Source organism: Dermacentor albipictus, chromosome 1, assembly GCF_038994185.2.
Source record: "Dermacentor albipictus isolate Rhodes 1998 colony chromosome 1, USDA_Dalb.pri_finalv2, whole genome shotgun sequence".
In the NCBI taxonomy this organism is placed as follows: Eukaryota; Metazoa; Arthropoda; class Arachnida; order Ixodida; family Ixodidae; genus Dermacentor; species Dermacentor albipictus.
This window is the reverse complement of record NC_091821.1, coordinates 355,922,765-355,935,352: the sequence shown is the minus strand read 5'-3', so window position 1 is coordinate 355,935,352 and position 12,588 is coordinate 355,922,765. Positions and strand designations below refer to the sequence as shown.

Here is a 12,588-nt window from a genome sequence, read left to right as displayed (position 1 = left end):
GATCACGTCTCGAAGACCGGTCCTCTTGCGCGCGTGCGTCAGTCACATTTGTGTGTTTTTCTTTTTTTCTCTCTCTCTCTCTCTGTCGTCGATCTTTCTATCAGGTTCGTCTCCTGCGGCCGCCGCAGTGTCAGCGGTATCCTTCTTCCATTATACGCTCCCTCGAAAATTTGTCGCCGTATTTGTTTCGTTTACTTTTTTCCTTTCTTTTTCTTTCGCATTTAGACCACGGAACACCGCGCGGCGACGCCGGTGCCTATCCTGCGGCGTTACGTAATGCACGTCGCCCGCGCCGCCGGCGCTGCGCTCGCCGGCTTAACGGAGGAAGCCAAGGGGAAATTCTTGGGGCCCCATTTTAGAGTCTTTAGGAAGATTTCGGATGGAGCTCGCGGGGGATAAGGAGGGTGGCACGCCTCGCACTGCACTCACACACGCACGTACACACATGCACACACTCACGTTATACCTTATTCCGCCGGTCATACTATTCTTCCTTGCGTTCCTTGCCACCCTTCTCTCTCGCTCCCCGTCTTCCGCCCGTCCACCCTTTCTTTGTTCCGTTCTTACGGCAACCCATCAACGTCGAGTGAGCACCGTACACGGCGCGTATAGAGGGAGAACAAAAGGAACCGATATTATACGAGACATCCTCGGAGGCTGTTGCACTTAGTTTCCTTTTTTCGTCTGCTTGATTGTTTTTTTTTTCTTTGCGCTTGTAACTGACTGTACCATCCACGTTCCAGGACTGCTATAGCGCTCTGCTCTCGACTCGGCTACCTTCGCTCATATCGTCGGTTTTTCGCTCGTAAGCTCGCGCGTGTATAGTCTCCGTGCGAGATGGCGACAATAATCGCGAGCGCTTTCATTACGTTCAGCGTGCGGTGACTGCGCCGCAATTATATCGCATTTTAATTACGCTGCCTGGCGAGCGGTCAGACCGCGCCGCGTTATATAAGGTGCGTCATAAGCGAGACGCCCCAAGCTACGTGTTCTCCGGGCTCACTTTCGTGTTACGAGGCACGTAAAGTAAATTTCTTTATAGGTCGGCGCACCCTCGCTCCAATTCTGTCCGAGGAGCTCACTGGTCTCGAGTTTCTTCGCTGCGCAAATTATTATGGAAGGGGAGCGTTGCGTTAAGGCTCTTGAAGATCGACATCGCGATAGCGTTCAGTCACCTTCTTAAAATCATATTTGCCAAGTAAGAACGCAACAAGCCTGCACAAAGAGAAAACAGGTACGAAGGTGAAGTGCGTGAAAAGAGCGGTCGTCATTACGTGCCTCCTTGTTTGCTGTAGCGCGGCTGCCGCACAAAGCCCACCGCACCATGCAGTAGCAATTAACTCGGGTCCCTCTACGAGTAACCTGATAACCACTAATAAAAAAAATGCGGATAACGTCTCATTTTTCTGCTGTGTTGTAAATTCAGTAAAATGTTGTATAACAGGGATAGAGGGAAGTATCAAGAGAGGCTGTAACTTAGACGTAGGTGTTAATAGAATGCACGTAGGTGTAGAAGGGGTGTGGATACTGTAACTTTCAAAAAAGTGTAGCTTAGACAGTCTAAACATACGTCAGAACCATATTACTGAATCTCTACTCTTTCCAGTTTAATATTGACATCAACTTCTATCGCAGTATGAACAATGAGCCGTATTCTTGTGTTTACAGCATGTTGAGCAAGCAGTTGCGCCAGGATTTCGTACAACACTGCGGCGTATTCGGGAGTGTTGTGTTCTCGTTCATTTTTTCTCCCTACAATGCTTCAACTTATAGGACAAAGTTGTTGCTCCATATGAGCCCAAGGACGGCCTTTCAGAACAAAGTAAACATTCTCGTCCATTTCGTAAGTTTATCGTTTGCGCAGCGCGAATGCGTTCGACATTCCATGTGTATTACTGTCGCGCAGGCTCGAGCTGGCATTTGGTCAACAGTACACGTAAATGCTCTTGTGTAGACTTATGGCATCAACAAGACCATTGATGATAAACGGAAAACGGAAAAAGAAAACGCTAAGGTTGTGCTTTTATATGTTTAACATTCTTGATCATTAGCCCCTTGACACGTCCAACATTGGTGGTTTGAACTAACAAACTGCAGTGGTAAAGCGAAAAGAGACAAGTGCTAGTTGCCTTCCTACTCTTAATCCAACCGAAACATTTCCTCCTGGAGTCTTTTCTTTAATCCATGCTACCTTCTTTTTTTCTTACATCTGAGCGTTTGGCCGATCAACAGTCATGTCCTCGTCATGCACTTGTGAAACAGAGCATATAAAATCACTAAGACACTTCATGAGAAATTTGTCGCAGGGCACACAGGGATAAACTTAACGAGAGGTTTCATAGAATGGAGTGCTCAACAGTATGGAAAGAGGGAATTCGCGAATGCAAAAGGAGTTAGCAGTATGGGACACCATCAAGAGCAATGAGTTCCTCACAAGGACACCGCACTAAAGAAACTGGAACTATAGCGGCAACGAACTGCAGATCGGGATTGCAACGATAGGGTGCCTATGAACAGACCACCTATTTTCGAATTTCAGACTAGGCTGCCTGCTTATACATGTTTAATTAGGCATATATTTGATAGATACGATACTTAAATTTGAGATGGGAGAACTCAAGGCGACAGACTATATACACAGTGTGCAGGACCCGGTCCCTTGACAGCGTCTACCGATGCGTCTGGCAGATGTCCATGAACATTCTGTACAGCCCCAAATGAATTTTGGTCATGGCTATAGTGACGGTAATTACTCTATGGACCATAATTACTTCCGGGCTACTTTCAGAATTTAGTCCCTGTTCAGCTCACGCCAGCTCCAGTTTCAACCATGTTGCATGGAACTATATTGCTACCCAGCACGCACTACGAGCCGCATAAACACAGCGCGGCCGAACTAACGCAAATCAGGTCGCATGTGGTGAAAAAAAAAGAAAAAAGAATAGAAGCGACGTGCTTGGTGCGAAAATCAATGCAGCTTAACGCTAGAAAGAAACTTGTCAGAAGAAACTGGTTTAAAAGAACAAACAAGCAATGAAAGTTGATAAAAATTGACCAGCACACGGAATGGGAGACGATATGCGCGCTCTACTGAGAGAGCCAAAAATGTACCGGAGGTATAACGTTGCTGTTCTCACGCGTACGCTTGATATCGCGTCCCCCCCCCCCCCCTGTTCCCGTTCCCTTCCGCATTTACTTCTTTTTTTTTTCGCGTTTTCCTCGTTCGACACTGTCGAGAATATACGTCTCGCTTTTCAGTGGTGCCGAAATTTTCACTCTCGAATTTCTTGCTCTTCGTCTGCGTGTATAGCTCCGCCATTTTAATATTGCACGCTGATTCGACCTACTTTTCGGTATCGAACGGAACCGACGAACAGGAAAATACCGCTTTTAAGTAGAGAACCGCGGTCTGAAATTACACGAGAAGTCGTAGACATAAAGAAGCGAAAAAATAACAACAAAAAGAAAGATATTAAAAAATGACGTGGAAGTCAGCCGGCCGCGCGGCGCGTCGAGACGTGGCGAGTGAAGAAAGTTGTTCAGTGATGAAGGCACACGCTGCGGTTTCCTTCTCCCATTTCCCACTTTGCTTGTTTTTTTTTTTTTTTGCTACTACGTCTTACTTTTTTCTTAGCTCGATCGCGCCAGAGCTCGGGAAACTCGCGGAGCGTACAGTGCGCAGTTCCGCGCTCGTGCGACCGCGCTGCTGCGTTAATGGATGCGGCTCGCCGGAACCGCCGGCGTGTCTCGCCGCCGACGGAGACGGGCTGTACGGAAAACGGCGCACCGCCAGCGCTTTGCTGCACTTGGCTTTAGCTGCACGCTTCAGACATACACCGCCGGACGGAGGAACGCCGCCGTAGTTCGCCGCCGACTCCCTTCAACTCCTTTCTTAGACTGCATTTTATTTTCTTCATTTTCCCCCTACTTTTTTTTTTTTTTTGCACGGAATAGCGCAGCGTGGCGTTGTTCCCGGTCGGGCACCGCAGTACATTGCTGAGGACGCGGCCAAACGACTTGTCTGTTTCACGTCTCGATTCTGCTGCAGCTTGTCTGAGAAAAGTTTGGCGTAGGTGCGTCACACTTCAGCAGTTTGGTGTACGCGCTGTAGGTGCGTTCGCTTCCATCACGAAGAGCCGTTTGAATATGCGCATGCGCGTACTTGAGTGCGGGACGCATTAGAGCTGGCTCTCGCGCATGAATGATGACGAGCAGCGTGTTTACTGTTGAACGTGAGCCTATAGGCTTTACAGGATCGGAGCGGAAGAAAAGCTATATAGGAAGTTTGAGATTTCAAATGTTAGACAGTGCGCGAACAAGGAAAACAAGAAGCCAGGGTCTACGTTTTGACAGACGCAACCTGTCTTCAGCAGACCCACTTTAATTACACGAAGACGCATTGGCATTGTTTCTACCAGTGTTTCTATTCTAAACAGCGCTCCAAAGGGACGTATGACGAGATCAAAGCAAGCGCGCGAAAACCTGTCTCCGGGGCCCTGTGGGTCTTGTACAGTTTACGACGTGGCACCTCTGCTAAACCGCATGTGCCTTTCTTTCAGCGTGCAGACTCCACAGACCGTGACGCATGCAAAATAGCGGGAACAATGCACAGGCTTCTCGATGTTTTCTCTCTCAATGGACACACGAGCTGCTTGGCTGCTTCGGTAAAGCTTGTAAATCGGCCGTTCACCGAGTACGCTCTTTTCTTTGGATGCTGGCTAGGCTGAATCACATTCACAGAGCCAGTTAGGCATTACATGAATCGCTTAACTCCGCGAGCATCAACTTGCCGCAGTGGTATGACCATATCTCATGCGCAAGCATTTATTCACGTGCTCTAAAGAACAGTGATAACCCTATTTCTGTACACCTGACATGGTGCGGAGTAGCAGGCTGAAGGAATGCGCTTCAGGCCGGGGACCTCTTGTACTTCGTCGCATTCCTATCTCTCCGTTCAAGGACGTTTTTCCGACGCGCTGCGGGCTCTTTAGGGGTAATTGCGGAATATACAAGTTTCTCGGTTGCCCACTTTCCATCTCATTACCACGCAGTCAGCAAATTGGTTGCGCCTCCCCGTACATTTAGTTTATGCGTATCACTGACCTGGAAGGCTATTCTCGAGACTGTGGGTCGAATTCCGCCAGGCAATAGAAAACCTCCATGTTGTCTACCACGATGTTGTCTACCACGTTCTCTCTAATTCACTCCGACGAGAAAACATAACGCAGTTAAACAATATGGCGGATTTTGAGTATTCAGAATGGCACATTTGGTCTGATTTTCTGTAGATCAAGAGAGGCACTGGACGGCTGTTTGCGCATTTCCGCTATCCGTTTCTCACTGCACGCAAGGACATATTTCATAGTGATCCTAATTACGTCACTTTCTTACTATCGTAGCAGCTGATGTGTCGCTCCTTTGCAGTGCTCTCACGCTGTCGTTACGCGCTTTTATTCATTAAGTTACACATCTGTTCTGGCCATGTCGTTGCAGTTGCACTCTTCCGAATGAAACTTTTCCTGCGAGGTAACAACAGATAGAAAAGGAAGAAAAAATGTCCGGTGACATTCTCTATAGCTTTTGATTGGTCACTGTACGCTGGTGATATCATCGGACCGTAGTCTGCAGGGCCTGAGACCCTAGACAGTGTTGTTAATTAATGAGAAATGAACAAAATACAATAAATAAAAAGCGACGAGCTCGCATCGCGCGACGTCATCTGTGTGCGTTGGCCACATTCATATATGAGATTTACCCGCCGTTATTGCTTAGTGGCTGTGGTGGTGCGCTACTAAGCACAAGGTCGCGAGATCAAGTCGCGACCGCGGCGGCCGCATTTCGATGCAGGCGAAACGCAAATTCGCCCGTGTCCCGTGCGCTGGGGGCACGTTAAGGATCTCCTTGTGGTCGGAATTAATCCTAAGTCCCCATACGGCGTGCCTCGATGATCAAATCGTGGTTTCGGCGCGTAAAACCCAAGAATTCATTCATTACAGGGAATTTGTGAGAATGAACTTAGCTCTAGTTTTGTCGCGTACACTTTTTTTTTATGTGTCCAAGAACAAAAAAAAAAGGAATTGAAGGAATGTCTGAAAGGCACGAGCTGTCGCAGTCGTGGTTTCTACAGGTAAGGCAGAGGAAGACTAGCTCCGTAACGTCCAAATTTAGGCTGGCCTAGAACTCTCGTCGGCCTACGTGACTACTTCGTGAAAACAAGAAAGCCTGCATTGCACGCGCTTTTACTTAGCTCCGGGTGGATTCCTTGATGGCTTCCTTCGCACGGTCTACTCAGTTTCCATTCTTAATTGTCTGCGCAAAGACATTGCTTGTTTTTTTTTTTCAGCTTAACTCTGGTCACAGTGCTTAACATTTTATTCGAGGAGTACAAACAACGCAGAAATATCAGCTCTAATTTTATCATTCTTTGAGCTTGTTTTAGTGGCTCCGGACGTTTTGATATAGGAGTGCAAGTTTGGGAGTGTGCGCATGTGCGGGGCATGGGGGGTGGGAGCCTTGGGGCACAGGCTCTAGAATTCATATCGCTGCAGACAGACTTCCTGACTTGAAGGTGCAGTGGCGGCTACCACTTAACGTTGCGCTCCCCACTGAGTTTTTTTTTTTTCGATGCCCCGGCATTTTTGTATTTCCGTGAGCCAAGGAGATTCCAGTACTTTGCCTGAGATATTGGGTATGTGTTTCACTTCTCACGGCGTAGAGCAAGCACGTGTGGCGGTGTAACGTGACAAGGCGTTAGTGCTTATACAGTTTCTGTCGATCGCTCACGTATCAAAATCTGGGTCAAGCCAGACCATCTGTGCAGCGGCACACCTCGTGATCTATTACTTTTGCATTGGATGACGTGATATATCAGACGGGAGTGTGAATTGGTAAATGTCGTGACATGCGCTCTCGGCGAAATCCCAAAACACGCACACGTTTTCTGTCGATACACAAATTATCCTCCGAGGACAGCGGCCGCTATCGTTATTCCGCCATACACAGAGACAAAGAGAGAGAGAGAGAGAGAGAGAGAGAGAGAGAGAGGGGGGGGGGGGGTTGGAGCGATAAACTGGGTGTTCATGCATAGGAGTGTTGATAAGGTTGCACGGCAGCCACGCGCCTGTCCGTTCGGGAAAGAAGCAAGATCAGAAGGGGCGAAAGCTGGTGCTTCAGTGCCGACATATAAAGCTGGAAGATCAAGGAGTCTTATCGCGGGGCTCCACGCCTCTTGCGCCGAAAGTCGACGGCTCGCGCTCCAGCCGGCCGAAACATCTGTCGACCACTTAAGAGCTCGTCCGGCGACGTAGAGCGCGCGAGTGCGTGTATACACGCCCGTGTTTACAGCGGTGGCGGTTGTTCGTTCGCGTGCGCGTTTTTAACGACGCGCCGGAGGAGCAGCGGCGTTCTCATTTTGGTGCCCGGCGCGCACGGTGCGCGCGGCGCGGCACGCGAAGTCGGCGAGAATTAATGGAAAGGCAAACTGCGCGAGACGGGGCGCTGTCGCCGGACACGGCGGCGAACAAGCGAAGCTCGGCACGCGAGGCTCTCGTAGTAAACTGCGGCGTCGACGGTGTACAGAGGCCAGATTTGCACACTGCAGGCACTCTGAACTCATCCGTATACCAGCCATATAGGCGATAGATGGAGTGTTTCGGCGCTGGCACCACAGGGAGAACGTTCGATCGCGGCTGCAGTCAACTACACGTTCCCAAACAGCACGCAACTCTATTCCAAATGTGTGACTGAAATGGACGGCAACTGACCTGAAATGGCCTATAAACTGACGGTTTCTGTCGCATCTAATAAATAACAGCGATGACTCGACCAGGTAAGGTGCGGTGTCGGGCATGCGCTGCAGTGGCTGCTATTTTTATTTTCGAAGACCACGTTTCCCTGCTGTTCTTACTGGCGTAACAACTTTGTAAATAAGGGGCCCCTCTTTGTTGCCAAAATGCGGAGCCTAAGAGAAAATGCTTCTGGCTGGATAAGGTTGCTGCAGGGCGTATTACCGCTTCTCGCAGAGCACCACACGAGGACGGAGACACGAGTAAAAAAATGCGTCCGAGCCTCCTGTCTGTCTTCTCAGTTTTCCTTCGCAGATGCAATGCGAAAGCTTCTCTGTCAACAATGAACCGACTCGCCCACATCAGTGTGCTTCTTCCGAAGTAGCTTGAAATGAACAGCAACCCATTAAGAAAATACACGCGTGATGTGTCGCGTTTCGCAGCACCAATTTCGCACGAGCAAATCATTGCGCAGTTTGAGCCTGCTTCGTTCGCGTGTTCGGATTCGCATCCCGCAGGCATCATATCCGTCGGAGGCGGAATGCGAACGCGCCTGCGTTTCGTTGTTTGCGCGATCCGAGATCTGCCTGGGCTTTGAAAAGCGCCAGGTGATTCAAACTAATACGTAGTGCTCCGACTATAGGTGCAGTCTCACCGCCTACGTGTGGCATATTGCACAGTGGACGTCGACAAACAAATTCTGCTATAAGACTAATTTTACACGACGAAATACTAATTACACGCGCTTGCCTGTCTCATACCTGCTCATGCTGCACATTTCTTGCTATCAGTGATGTCCTAGCGGAAGTATGCAGAGATGATAACCAACCAAGGAAACTAGGACAGCGCTGGCCAACTTGCTGATTGTTTGGTGATTAAAATCAGGGTAGATTTTTTGCTTATTGACATAAAAGGGCTTCCACTGAACGGCTCCCTTTTTATGAAACATAGATAAAGTAGGCCGCGCACACAACAAGCGCATTGGAACGGAGAACAGCCTACGGTGCAATTTAATGGTGGCCTTATGATGCGCGGCTGGAAAACGGTATAGGTGTTTCCCAGGCGAAACATGCGTAATTGTCCGTACGTATCGCAGGCGCCATCCCCTTCAAGCTTCATTAGCTGAACTTTAGCCACTAATTATAGTGTTGCTGCTTTAGCTAGATTTCTCACTCGCTGTGTCATGATAGATTGCATGTGAACGCGTGGCGTGCGTTACAATTACACTACTAAAATACACTTACGCGTTGACGGCTCATGGTCATTTGATTCTATATATATAAAACGGCACATTAAAGAACTAATAACGCGCGCACACGTCGTCTGTGAAGGTTGCCTCATTATAAAAACGGTCTTTTCGTTCGTATATCTCACGTAAACTTACGCACACAATTTCGAAGATTAATGACAGAATGCTAACGATCGGTATCTTTTTGCACCTTAAAAATCAAGCAAACGTCGACGTTACTCGAGGACTGCAGGAAAACGTGCAGCCACAACCTTACTCCTCCTCCCATCAACCCCCCCCCCCCCCCCCCCCTCCCATTTTCCTGCACCGAGATAACACCTCTGGCCAGAAAGTAGACAAGAAGTGATCACTCACCGGAGCCTCAGGTCTCATCCATCGTCGCACCCGGCGCAGGGGGAACAACACGCACCCAGCGGATAGCAAGAACCACTACCAAATTGTTTCAGCGACACCGTCTTCTCCACTCTGCTCCTTCTGACTCTTATCAACCGAGAATCTCTATTGAAGTACACGAACGACTCTTCTTTTTTTTTTCGTATGAGGCTTATGAGTTTTCTCCGTCGATGACCCTGTCAAAATTTCCTGCCGCACAAGCCGAACTGCGCACTTGAAAGTCCACAAGTCGGTGCTTTTGCTTCCGTTTTTTGAAGTGTTCAAGCGGCGAACAGTTCCTCCAGCCAACACGAAGAGAGTTCTTTCAGTTCACAGCCGAAGTCGATCGCCGAGTTCCGGGTTCCTCTCCAAAGTTCATCCGATGTTCACCGCAGGAACCGGCTACTTTCGCCAACGGTGGCAAAGAACGGTGCTTAGAGAGCCCGCTCCTCCGTCGCGCAGCTTGAGAGGAGATGCGTGACGTCTGCGGCGAAGTGTCTTGCTGCGCACCTCTTCACGTGTCAAGGGGTGCAGCCACCGGTGCTCCCGCTGCTGACGATGCTACGGTGGGAGTAGCGAGCGGCTTCTGTGGCGGCGCAACCGGGGAGGAGGCGACGAGGGGAGGCGCGCGAGGAGGCGCGAGTGCCGCGCGTCATTGCCCGGAGGAGGCGCAGCGCCGAGTGCGCGACCCGAGCGAGTGAGCGTTGGAGCGCGCGCGCGCGACTCCCGACCGAAAAAGCCGGCACCGCTGGTTGGGCGGCGGGTAGCGCGCGTCGGTTTCGCCGCCAGCCGCCGTCGCCGACGCTGCATGCGGCCGCGGCGGCGCTGGCCTCGGTTTTCGGGAAGAGTCCACTGGAGCGGCCCGAGGTGCGGGAAGGGGGCGCGGACCCGCGCTACGGGCGGAAAGGTGTGTGCGTGCCTGTGCGTGCCGCTGAAAGATGCGGCGAAGAGACGGGCGCGACGGTTCGAGAGGCATGGGTCTTGCTCTCTTTCTTTTTTCCCCCATTTTTGGAGGAAGCACCGGGTGCGCTTGCGCGTGCTCCTACCTTTTTTTTTTTTGCTATGTGTGTGTGTGTGTGTGTTTTGCGCGGTTCTGTGGCGCTAAGAAGCGCGACCGACGTCGAGTCGAGCACCCCTTGGTCTTTTGATAGCGCGACGCGACCTGCGATCGCTGGGAGCAAAGATGGATGGCTGTTGTGACTGGTTCCGCTGGATGCTGCGGAGCGGTTAACTCCATGAAGCTTGGCCGTCCGGTTGTATCGCGAGGTATATGGAGGTCGCTGCTACCGATAGAGAGTCATGGGCCAAGGTGGGCAGGTTACTTGCAAAGAAAAATATTCGCTCTGCAGCACCACGTTGTCTAAACGGGTTCGGATGTTGACGAAACAGCGCCGTGGGCTGTGGCACGAGTATCTTACCCACCAGCCGCTGGTTGCTGTGTGACCAAATCATTTGTTTGGTTTTAGTCATTTGATTATGATTGTTATCGATTAATATACTTTGAAGATATCGAGCTTCACATATTCAGTTTCCCCAGGCCTCGTAGGTGAAGTTTTCTTTCCTCAATACACGCTTTATTCCGCTATCTGGTTATGCGTAAAACTCACGAGGGCTTTCTTGAACTAATTACATTAGAGCAAGTATTCATTTCTTTACAATCGGTTGGTTGCTTTGACTGCTCCAACCAAACTAATACTGGGATGTACCGCACGTGCGACTTCATTTATTGTTTTTAAACAGTGTTTAAAACGCAAATTTATTACGTCCCTTAAGTTGCGTTCGTTGTTGTGCACTACATTTCGACGGAATGCTTAACACTCAAGGTTATGGTGCGTCAAAAAGGCTGAAAATAGGCTGAAAATAGGTAAGCAAGCTTGCTGAACCAAAAAAGGTCGATGTGTCAAGCGCATTTTTAGCCCAAAGGCTCGATAGCGTGGTCTGCCAGGCCGGAATGAATGTATTACAGTAGGCATAGTTCATCTGTCAGTAAGATGGCGCTTTTGAAACACGGCAGGTTCAGAACCGTTGGTGGGGTTCGCGTTGAGTAACATAAACAAAGTACGCTTGTGTGATATCGCGAGGAGTCGCACATTGGGGGTTTGTGGGCTCCTGGGTGTACTGATCCCACGTGTGCTATTGTTGTCGGAGGAGCGTGGGCAGTGTGCTGTGTTCTTCACGTAGGAGGGTGGATTGATGAAAGTCTTTTCGCTGGTCATGAGTTTTGTCTGTACGATTTTCGTCAGGCACGTACGTAGCTGGACTTTCAGAGTGGGATTTGTACTCTGGTGACGCACTCCAAACGGACCTACCCAGCAAAGTCACCTGGATTCCTAGTCGAGCCTATAGCAATATAAAGCACATTCTCGGCCCATGACAAAGCACCTACAGTGTGCGTTACGCGCCACGAAGACGCTTCTGACGTTCTTGCGGCCCACGAGCCTTAACGAAATGTTGTGTACCTGTGTGTGTGCGCGTGTGTGTGTGTGTGTGTGCGTGTGTGTGTGTGTGTGTGTGTGTGTTTGTGTGTGTGTTTGCGCCGTAAAGTTTTTATCACTGTAAATATCGCAATCATCACCCAGCACCTGGAGTAGCATGTCAGGGCAACAGGGAGGCTAACATCTCCAGCGTACCATTAACTATTCTCTCTCTCTCTCTCTCTCTCTCTCTCTAGTCATGAAGCAATAGCGAGAAATTTGCTGAACGGGATCGTACGGTACCCCGCTTGCATATAGAGCCAAATAAATACTTTTGTGCGAAAAAGGAATCAACTGCCGTTCCTGAGAGCATACGACAACGAACAACGGTGCGAAGGATTTCCATGCTCCATCCTTGAATGCGGCATGAACACTACCCGTTAATTAGTGCAGTGAGTTCGGCTGCCTAATAGCCAAAGTGCCCTCGTGCTTCGCGGTCTTCGGCACCTGAGATCTATCCTGAGCCCTTCCAAAAAAGATATGGAAACATGCGAGTTATCTCTCCTTTCTTTTCTTTTCTTTTTTCATTCTGCGAGCACATAGGAAAGATTTACTTTCAATTTGTCTTGGCCTTTCAGCTCTCACCTTCGCTTGCTCATTGACCATTGGCCATTAGCAGATGTTCCTTGCCAACAAAGACATTTGCCTATAGAGTCTTATTACTGTTCTTCCTCCAAGGTAAAAAAATAAAGAAAACTAAGCAAAATGT

At 49.5% G+C, this 12,588-nt stretch overlaps 1 protein-coding gene across 1 annotated transcript in view; it reads right to left on the bottom strand.

The window, feature by feature from the left end:
• LOC135902317 (carboxypeptidase N subunit 2-like) overlaps positions 1–10,193 on the bottom strand; it is a 164,725-nt gene extending 154,532 nt beyond the window's left edge. The window contains exon 1 of the mRNA XM_065432293.2: positions 9,388–10,193. The gene's annotated coding sequence lies outside the window, so the exon portion shown is untranslated. The remainder of the gene's footprint in view (positions 1–9,387) is intronic.
• Positions 10,194–12,588: the final 2,395 nt, after the last annotated feature.